This window comes from Onychomys torridus, chromosome 2 (genome assembly GCF_903995425.1).
Source record: "Onychomys torridus chromosome 2, mOncTor1.1, whole genome shotgun sequence".
NCBI lineage: Eukaryota > Metazoa > Chordata > Mammalia > Rodentia > Cricetidae > Onychomys > Onychomys torridus.
The window spans coordinates 92,013,562-92,025,022 of record NC_050444.1 but is presented as its reverse complement, the minus strand read 5'-3'; the positions used below and the strand labels follow the sequence as shown (position 1 = coordinate 92,025,022).

Sequence of the window (11,461 nt, the reverse complement as noted above, 5' to 3'; positions counted from 1 at the left end):
GAAATAAGGTGGAACATGATGCCACAAGACACCTGATGTCCTCCTATCTGGTCCCGTTCTTTACACAGTCACACAAACTCCTACAAACACTACAATATATATACAATACACACACAGTTAAAAATAATCTTAAAAGACTCTCATTCTATATAGCAAACTCATAACTTTTTAGAAGTCCATGCAAAACAATCATGGACTCCATAGGATATTGGACTCTCCCCCCAGGAAATCATAATTCAAGGATATTCAAATCCTCCATGTAAAATGGCTTACTGCTTGCACATAACCTACACATATCTTTTCTCCTCTTTAAGTCATTTTCAGGTTACTTATACTATCTAATACAATGTAAAGGTCAAGGCAATAATTGATGTTTTATTTTCAGGGTATATCTTACTCAGGATTAGTATTGATGTGATTAAACACCATGACCAAAGCAACTTGGGGATGAAAGGATTTATTCTACACCACAGTTCATCATCAAAGGAAGTCAGGATAGGATTTCAAACAGGGCAGGAACCTGGAGTCAGAAGCTAATGCAGAAGCCATGAAGGAGCTCAGCCTGCTTTCTTACAGAACTCAAGACAACCAGCCTAGGGATGACAACACTCACAATGGGCAGAGCCATCCTCCATCAATCACTAATTAAGAAAATGACCTACAGACCTGCATACTTACGAAGGCATTTTCTTTCTTTTTTTTTTTTTTTTGGAGCTGAGGATCGAACCTAGGGCCTTGTGCTTGATAGGCTAGAACTCTACCACTGAGCTAAATCCCCAACCCCGGCATTTTCTTAATTGAGGCTCTCTCAGATGACTTGGCTTGTGTCAAGTTAATATAAAAGTATCAAGCATGGGGAATAAACTTATGCTGACACAATTTTTCTTTTTGAGACCTCTGATATAGCCCTGACTGGCCTTGAACTTGTTATGTAGTGGAGAATGACCTTGAACTTTGATCCATATGCCTATACCTCCCACACTGTAGGATTAAAGGCATATGCACAAAAGGCTTAGGTAGTTAGTACTGGAAATCGTACTCAAAGCCTCTAGGCAAGTGCTCTATCATCTAAGCTACATCCTTAACCAGATACAATTTTTTTCAAAGCAAATTTTCATTGATCCAAAAATCTCAACTGTAGAAAGCCAACTGTACTTTACCTTCTAACAGTACTTACCCTAAGCTTCTCAAAAAAGTTAAGCTTTTTGTGACTTCAAATATTCTTCCCCTTGAAGCAGCCTCTGCCTGCTTCCTACTTTTGGGAATATAGGACTGTCCAGTATAGGACTCAATGGGCCATCTCCTGTCAACACCCACACTACATACAGCAACTGCCTCTCCCAAGCTGCCACTTCCCACTAGCCATTGAGCAAGCTATCATGCCCTGAAAAGAAAGGCACGCTCGAAATATCAGGGGGCTGCAGTTATCAGGGCTCAGAAGTTAAGAGTACATGCTATTCTTATATAGGACCTGGTTCAATTCCTAGCACCCACATAGTGACTAACAACCATCTATAGAAATGTATGTGGTATATATCATATATACACATGCAGACTATATATACACAAATGTATACTCTTTTACAAATAAAATAAATCAGAAAAAAGTATCAAATATAAAAAAGTCTTTACATAAAGTGGTACATTTGGAAAAAGGAAAACAATTATCTTAAACAAAGAAAAAATTACTCAGAAAACAGATTAGTGAAGCATGATGGAACACACCTATAATCTTGGTACTTGAGAGGCAGAGGCCAGAGGATTTTCAAAAGTCCAGAAGAGTCAGAAGTCAGCCTGTCCTACCTACCAAACTCTAGGTGAGGCTACTATGGAGTCCGATCTCAAAAACAAAAAGTAAAACAAGACTAATATGCTTCACTAACAAAAAAAAAAAAAAAAAAACAGCAGAAAACTCTAAACAGCACACCAACTATCTGTGTCAAAACAAATTTGGTGCATAAAATGAAACATTCCTTTTCTTCTTGCCAAAATACAGGAGTAGGCTTGGTATTTCTCTGAGCAGAGGAAGCAGTCATTGAAGAAATTGGAAATGCAGCTAGCAAAGCAACAAACAGTGACTGAAAAAACTTTAGTTCCACAGGCATTCAGGACACAACAGTCCTGGCACTTAATGGAATAACACAGACAATAAGTAAAGAGCATTAACGGGGGGGGGGGGGGGGGGGGGGCAGATCTCATCCATCTGTTTTTTCTTTTTTTTTTTCTTTTTTTTTTGGTTTTTCGAGACAGGGTTTCTCTGTGTTGCTTCCCGCCTTTTCATGGATCTCACTTTGTAGCCCAGGCTGGCCTCGAACTCATAGATATACTCCTGGCTCTGCTTCCCGAGTGCTGGGATTAAAGGCGTGGGCTACCACAGACTGGCCCAGCTTTCATCTTACAGGAAATAAGAGATAGTTTATTCTGGAGCAATTTTGAGTGACTGCAACCCAGGAAACATTGATTTAGGTTACCCTAAATTGCATGTTCCAACATAGAAGCAGTCTCTTGGAGTATGAGGGAGGCTTTTCTATAGGCCCTAGAAGCTATTTGATGACATTCTTTTCTTGCTTTTTTTTTTTTTTTTTTTTTTTAGCTGAGAATCGAACTCAAGGCCTTGTGCTTGCTAGGCAAGCGCTCTACCACTGAGCTAAATCACCAAACCAACATTCTTACCATTTGGTTGGTGAAAGCTAAGTTAATAGATTCCAAAAAGTTTTTATTTATCAGTCACAAGATGTTAGTTCTGGCACAGACAGGAGAAAGTAATGGCTACTGAGTGCAGATGACTAAAACTAGTCTAAGATAAGGTAAGTACTCCACAATAAGGTGGCTACCCTCTAGGCCTGCAATATTCCAACCTCTCTACAGTATTGAAATTCTAATCAGTCAGTCCCTGCAGACAAAGCTGCCTTTCACGAGTTCTGATTTACAATAGTAAGTACTAAGAAGATGCAGCACCAACAGGGAGAGTTCCTGTTTTGAAGTAGGTAAAAGAAGGCATTTCAGACAAATAAAATCCAGTAGATGCCTGAAGGAGAGGAATAAACAATATATATATATATATATATATATATATATATATATATATATATATATATATATATATATATCTGGAAGAAGACTACTTCAGTCATGAAAGTTATCTCCTTAGGCTCTGTTCTTTAAGAGATAGTAAGGAGACAAATATTGAAAACAAGACAGACCAGGGTGAAAAGACTAGAAGAAGGAATTTGGAGTTTATCTTAGTATGCCAGGAAATAGTTTTGGACTCCTTCCCCTTAACCTCTCCAGTTCCTAGAACTCAAACACGTTTTCACCCCATTCAAGGTGATAATAGCTCTCTAAGGTTACCTATTCTGGGGAAACTGGAGCAGAAAAGTGATGTGGCTCACATTTTGATTTCTTGCTGCTGTATAAGAAAAAAGAAAGAAGTAAAGAAAGAGGAGATGAAGGAGGGAGAGCACCAAAGAGGCGATTTATGTAAATATAGGCAAGACAAAATCAAGGCTTATATATATGGTGGGCAGTGAGGTGCAATTAGATTGCCCATTTGGTATATTCTGGAGAACATTTCATGACAAAAGTGAAAAAGGAACAAAAGTCAACATTTCTGAACTGTGGCTGCAGATATAGTTCAATGGTAAGATATTTGCCTAGCATGCAATAGGATTGAGCCCCAACATGCGGGCAGGAGGGTAGGGGTGCAGGGAGTAGCTCTGGGCATTAGCAATAATTCCAACACCTAAAATCCTAATACTCTGGAGGCTGAGGCGGGAAGACCATCAATTCAAGACCAGCTGGACTTGTAGAACAAAACCATGCCTGAAAATAAAGGAGAGGAGTCCAAGTATGGTAGTGCACAGCCTACTTCCTGCACTACAGAGATGAGACAGGAAAATCACAAGTTCAAGATCAGTCTGAGCTACATAGACAATAAGACCCTGTCTTTGGAATAACAGAGAAAAAGAAAAGAGCCAGGCCTGTAAACCCGCCTCCTCTGGAGACTTAGGCAAAAGGATCACTGTGAGTTGGAGGCTACATAGTGGGCTACATGAGTGCTACAGTAGCTTCGGTCCCACATAAGACCTGGTCCCAAATTGCTTCCACATTGGAATACAGAATTTGGGGTAACCTAAATCTGTGTTCTCGGGTCATGGTCACTCAAAATGCCTCCAGAATAAACTATCTCTTGTTCCCTATAAGATGAAAGCTGTTTTTTGCATCAACAGCATCCCATATCTAATAAGTGCTTTAGCACATTGTACATATTATTCTTTTTTTTTTAATGTATGTAGAATATACCACCCAACAAAAATAAATAGTACAAATAATGGGCTGTTAGCCAAGCACAATTTCAGTACTCCAAAATGTCAAATAAATTAATCAACACATTCATCAGAAAAGGAGTTATTTGACACATACTTCACTCTTAGAGATAAGAATTAGTTTAATTTCGCCAGTTGGTGGTGGCGCACGCCTTTAATCCCAGGACTCAGGAGGTAGAGCCAGGCGGATCTCTGTGAGTTCGAGGCCAGCCTGGGCTACCAAGTGAGCTCCAGGAAAAAGGCACAAAGCTACACAGAGAAACCCTGTCTCAAAAAAAAAAAAAAAGTTTAATTTCAATATCAAAAAATTTCATGTAAACAATCAATAGTAATCTCATAATACCATACCCTAAAACTCTCTGGAAGACTTAAGAATCAAAAGAAAATTTTCAATTGTTTTAAAACTGTAACTAAATCTCATCTGAGTAATTAAGAGTAAAAGCTATAGGAAGAAAAATTAACTAACAAACAAAAAAGTAATACTGGGGGATGGAAAGATGGCTCAGTAGTTAAGAGCACTGACTGCTCTTAAAGAGAACCTAGGGTCAATTCCCAGTACTCATGACTACAACTCCACTTCCAGGGGATCTGATAGCCTCACACTAACATACATGCACGTAAAACACCAATGCACAAATAAATCTTTTTCTTTAATTAAAAAAAAAAGCAGAAGTTATAACTCCTCCAACCCCCTACCCTGAGACAATATCTGGCTACATAGCCCACATCACACTGAATTTGAGATTCTACTGATTTAGCCAGCCAAGTGCTGAGATTACAGCAGGAAACCACCACCCATCACAATCAGCTCTGGGAGCTTTGCTTTTTCCTCCTTTTATTTCCTAGACTTTCTAAAAGACATGCATTTTATTATGTCTATTATTAAGTATATTAAAATCTATTTATTATTTTATGCATTTTAAATGTTTCTCCTGTTCACAAGTGCAACCAATGATTCACTGAAGAAAATTTAGAAAATGCACAAACACAAAGGAACAATTTACCAACAACTTTATTACCAAAAATAACTAACCACTATCAATGGCTATGGGGAAAGAAAACAGGGTAATTGTTTAAGACTTTAACAGATCTACTTTATGGCAAATGAGCAGGGTTAAAGAGAAATTGACTTGAAGAGACAACAACTCAAACTGAGCTGTTTGCCTCTTTTATTTTGTTTTTGTGACAGGGTCTCTCCTATGTAGCCTAGGCAGGCCTTGAGCTAAGTCTGATTTGACCTGTAATTCCTGATTCCTCCTGCCTCTACTGCCCCATCACTGAGATTACAGGCCAGGAATGCACAATCAAAACGTCAATTCTAGCAGAGATTTCAGAAAGGGGGTAGAGGGATTAAATTGAATAAACAGTGAAGCATAAAACAGAGGAGCACTGAAGTCAAAAGGAGTAAGAACAAAGTATCAACCCCATCTTCAGAACTAAGTAAACAGGTGGGTGTAATGAGAAAGGATGGGCTGATCAATGCTTTACAAACTACAGGCTGGTTCTCTGATGAAGAAAGGCTAGAAGGCTGGGCAAGGAGGATCAACTTCTTAGACGGATTATTCGGATGGCGTGGATGGGATTAGACCCAGCCAGCATGGAATATGAAAGATAACGTCTTTTCAGTGTACCAGTTAATGCCAAGAGGCAGAGAGGGAAGTGTATAGAGAAACTTCGGGAGTTAGGGAACTGAAAAATAAAATGAGCTATGGCATTGAGTTTGTCTCACTTTAATTAAACCTTATACCTGAAGGACATCATGAATTATGTGTCAGTTCCCTATCCAAACAAAATAACTGTTGCTGTTATTTTGTTTCATTTAACACTAGAATTTTAAATTTATATTTTAGGACTTAAAACATTCTCTCTAGTGGCAAAAACAAAAATACAATTGTATGTATAAGGTCCTAGGTTCTATCCCTAGTACTGAAAAAAAAAAAAAGACTTTAAACAATACCTCCCAAGAGAGTCAGATGAGAACCAGCTGTGAGAGAAAGGAGCAGTGGCACAAGCCGTCAGCGCCAGCACTCCGAAGACAGACAAGGCAGTTCTCTGGGAAGTCCAGGTCAACCAGAACTGCAAAATGAGACCTGTCCCCCGAAAAATAAACAGCTGAATCTTGAGGTAGATTGATTCTCAGCTTCCTAAAGAACCTCCACTCTTAATTCCATACTGGCTGTACCAGTCTGCACTCCCACCAGCAATGAATAATCCTTTCCCTAGCAGCATGTGCTGTTGTTTTTCTAATCTTGGCTATTCTGAATGCATTGAGATTAATTAAATACCCAAGTAGTTTTAATTTTCATTTCCCTTATGAATAAAGACATCGAGCATTTCTTTAAGTATTTCTGAGATATCTGTGTTTTGTTTGTTTGTTTTTGGTAATTCTCCACCTAGTTCTGTAGCCCATTTTTCATTCTTTTCTCCCTGTATTTTCACTTTTCTTGGGTCTTTGTACATTCTAGACACTAACACTCCACCATATGTATAATTGGTAATGATCATCTCCCATTCTGTAGCCTGCCACTTTGCCCAAATGATAGTACCCTTTGCCATACAGAAGCTTTTCAGTCTCATGAAGCTCTATGTATTATTAATTGTTGATCGCAGAGGCTTTGCCATTAGCGTTCTGTTCAGAAAACCCTTCCCTGTGCCAATGAGGTCAAGGTATCCCTGACTTTACCTATCATATTCAGGGTATCTGGTCTTCTGTTGAGGTCCTGAACCCATTTAGAGTTGAGTTTTGTTTGGGAAAATAAATATGGATATGTTTTCATTCTTGTACATGCAGCCATCCAGTCTGATGAGCACCATGGTTAAACATGCTTTCTTTTTTCCAGTGTGTATTTCTGGCTTCATTATATAAATTCAGTTGCCTATCCACAGGGGTGTGGAATTATGTCTGGATATTCATTCTATTCCATTGAGCGATATGTATGTATTTATAGCAATATCTTGTTGTTATTATTACTATATACCTCTGTAATATAACTTGAATTGAGGGACAGTGCTACCTCCTTTGCATATACCTAAAGGACTCTATTTAAAGAGATAATTGCACATCCATATTCCTTGCTGTTCTATACATAATAGACAGAAACTGGAAACAGCATAGATGCTAATAAACTGTTAGAATGGATAATGAAAATGTGGTATTTTGACACAATGGAAGGTTACTCAATTGTTAACAATAAAACAGTGTTTATAGAGAGATAAAGGGGAAGATGGAACAGGAAAATTAAATGGGTAGGGAAATAGAAAGGCAGAATAAAAGAGATAATATGGGGAGCAACACTGAAGGCCTTTTGAAAAACCATATGGAACCCTATTTACAAGTTTTCTAAAAAATACATATCTATGAAAGTAATCTAAATGGAATCATCATATAATGGGGAGACAATACACCAACTACACATCGTATGCCACAAACCCCAGTGCTGGGAATGGGTTGCATCTTTTTGAGTCAATAGCCAAATGGGCTCACAGACATGCCTGCAAAACATTACAGGCTAGGGGATGGAGAGATAGCTCAGAGGTTAAGAGCACTCACTAACTGCTCTTCAAGAGGACCTAGGTTGAATTTCCAGCACCCACATGGCAGCTCACAACTGTAACTCCAAGATCTGACACCCTCACCCTGACATACATGCAGGCAAAACACCAATGCACATAAAATAAAAAATCATTTAAAAAATAAAAAATCACAGGTTTTGCCAAAGCTATTGATTACTCACCACAACCTGAGTAAGGCCCTAATGCTGAAGACACCACCTATTTATGTCATCAAACACAGGGAAATTGAACTAGAACTCAAATAGAAGCTTTATCCCAGGTGACTAGAATTCATGGTGCTAGAAGTTACTGGCATGCTACCAGAGAAGAAAGTTAATCATCAGCATCACCCATCTGCAAACCCTGTAACTTGTAACAATGACCTGCCTGCAAGGTATACAAGTGTTATTGGAGTAACCAACCACTTTTTTTCATTTGATTTACCATGAGATAGAATCCATATGTGACACTACTTAAGTGACCAAGCACTTGAAATAGGTCATGGACATAGGAGAAAATCTACTGTTATTCTGCTAAAGGAACATTGCAATAAAATGACTGCTAATGGCATTTTGCTATACCATATAAATAAATAAAAATATAATAAATAAATCAAATACAATAAATAAATAAAATAAAAAAATATAATAAATGAAATAAAATATAAATATAATTAATAAATAATATAAGTATAATAAATAAATAAAATAAAAATATGAATAAATAAATCAGTACTTCACACAACCCTCAGATATGTTTCTTGCAGTAGACAGTAATTAACACAAAGACCCACAACTAGACAATGTGCAGAGAATGGAGACTTGAAAGACTCAGGGTCTAAATGAAATATCTTCATCAAACTCCTCCATCCCCAAGTCTCAAGGATCTATGCAGAAGAGGAGGCAGAAAGACTGTAAAAGTCAGAGCCAGGCACAACAGAAATGACATATATGAACTCATGCACACTGTGGAACCACAGGTAAGACCTGTGTATGTTCAAGCTAGATGAGGTACCAGCACTGAGAGGGATAAGTGGACATGGAGTCCCACCCCTAAGCAAGAAGCTATTTGCAATGGATACCTCCTGGGAAATCAAAGTCAGTTTTCTGCAATGGTTGAAAGAGAGACAGAATATGATGTAGAGGGGCAGAGAGATCTAGAAGGAATCGGTACAGGGAAAAAAACATGAAAAATATGATCAAATATATTGTATAAAAAAACAAATAAAAATGAATAAATAAAAAATGGTACTTACAGAGTAGCACCAAACATTAATATATAATAAAAGAAGAAAAGTTTTAAGGAAAGACCTGCATTACATATTGACAGTACAAAATGTACCCATTTTATCATTTAACTTTGAAACTACAAGCAGTAAGGAATACTGCTAACAGAAAGTAGGGCTGGAAAGGTAGGTTGATAGTGTTTGCCTACCAGGCACCGAAGCCTTGACTTCAATCCCCATCACTGAGTCAAACAATGGTAAATAATCCCAACCCTCAGGAAGTAGACCGAGGATCACAAATTCAAGGTCACCCACCAACCCATGTGGGTTACCAGAGACAGTCTCAAGACAAAGGGAAAGGATGCAGGGCTAGGGTAATAATTAAGTAAGTTTCCTAGTAAAACAAAGCAGGCCTGAGTTGAATTTTGTTGTATTACCGATTTTGTAGAGAACTGTAAACATTATGTGTAAACTCATAACACTAAAATGGGAAGAAGGGCCTAAAATTCTTAAACTAGACAACACATTCCAAAACAAAGCATGACAGGTTACTAGGCCAGCAAGCTTCAAGAAAACTTGACTAGTGATTACGCTACATAGTTAAAAAAAAAAACAAAACAAAACAAAAAAACGACCTTTTTCTTTGTTTCCAACCTTAGAGACCTAAAGGTCTTCAAACGCTAAGCATGCACCCTACCACTTGAACTATATTCCCAGCCTGAAACCGTAAATTGTAGAGAGTAAACAGCCAGTAGCAGCGCAGTAATCTGAATACCAGGAATCCCTGCACTGGGAAAACAGAGGCAGGTGGATCTTCTTGAGCTTCAGGCCAGCTACCGTAAGAAGTTCCAGGTCCGGCAGGACTACACAACAGTAAGACCCTGACTCAAAAACCAAAAACTAAATTTTTAAAGCCACTAATTTTTAAGCACCACGCTTTTAAATTAGACTATTAATAACCGTTGTCATAGAAACAGTGAATCTCCCCCCCCCCGCGCGCGCGCCCTTTATAAGTGCAAAATTCAAGTGGGTGAAATAGGGCAAAGATTGGTGCCAACCCAAGCGGATCGAGCCTATCAAAAGCCTCTCCCGGGAACCGACTGCAATTCTAACTCAAGCTTTCTAAGCAGTGCTGGATAAATCACCAAGTGTGAATGACTGTATTGAGATTAAAAAAAAAAAAAAAAAAAAAAGGAAAAAAGTTTACCAAGTCTTCTTTGAGAACACCTAACCAAATGCAGTACGCGCGAGCTTGCCCAGCTCAGCCACGCCGGCGGCTGTCTCCTGGGTCCACTACGAAGAAAACATCCGAACTGAGCTCAGCTGCTACCACTGCTGAGCAGAGAACACCCAGTTCCAGCCCGGGCTAGCCCGCCTGCCTTTCCCCGCAGCATTCCCACCGCACAACACGCTCTGTGCCTGGCAGTTCCCATGCCACATCCAATCGCATTTATTAAGCGCCCACTGTCTACCCCGCATCATGGCTCCTCCGGGAACTGCACAAAGAAATGGCCTCAAGACGGAGGAAAGGAAAAGGAAAAGGTCATCGTGCCGGGGCCAAGAACAAACCCGAGTGAGGGGCGGGCTACCTGCTAACCTCGCGGGTCGGCACAGCCGGACCCAAGGGAGGCCCGGAGGGCGCACAGGCCCGGCCTTCCCCGTGTCGGCCGCAGACGGCTGGGTCGGCGCCCCAAGGCCACCCAGGCCTGGCAGTCCGGAGCAGCAGCACCTTGGTTCGGCTCCCGGGAGATCGGCGAGCGAGCTCCCGAATCCGGAGGGCCAGGATGGGCTGTCACGGCCGCCTCCTCCTGCCTCCCTCCCAGCTGACGGCCGTGCACCGCGGAGCGTCCAGGCCCGTGCGGCTGCCCTGCCGACACCGGCCGAGGCCGCCACTCCTGCCGCTCCGCCCGGACCGAGAAAGCGCTTACCTGCGCCGCAGGCGGAGGCCCGGACACCAGCCGGATGAGGAGCGGAGAGTGCGGCCTCCCCGGAGGTTTTTGGGATCTTTGGAAGACTTGTTCCGCACTAGGTGACAGCTGTTCGCTGCGCACGCGCACCGGGCGCCGCCGCGGGATCCCTCCGCCGCTCCCCTCCCTCCCCGGTTCGCAGGCCGCGCAGGCTAGCTCGGCCTGCGTGTAGGGCACGCGCCCTCACGTGACCGCGGGGCCGGGCGCTCTCCGGGTCACGTGGGCTTCTAAACTGTTTAAAGGTACCCAGCACCTACCTTAGGGCTCAGACTTCCGCTCCCTGCTTAGCCCTAGCTCCCCCACCCCACTCCACCCTCCACCCCCCACCCCACCCCCCGTAATGTCTTGCCTTTTGCCCTGGGGACAGGCGCGTCTGTCCTTTCTCAAAGGAG

General features: G+C 41.1%; 1 protein-coding gene across 1 annotated transcript in view; it reads right to left on the bottom strand.

The window, feature by feature from the left end:
- Kdm4c (lysine demethylase 4C) overlaps window positions 1-11,213 on the bottom strand; it is a 236,043-nt gene extending 224,830 nt beyond the window's left edge. The window contains exon 1 of the mRNA XM_036178197.1: window positions 11,031-11,213. The gene's annotated coding sequence lies outside the window, so the exon portion shown is untranslated. The remainder of the gene's footprint in view (window positions 1-11,030) is intronic.
- Window positions 11,214-11,461: the final 248 nt, after the last annotated feature.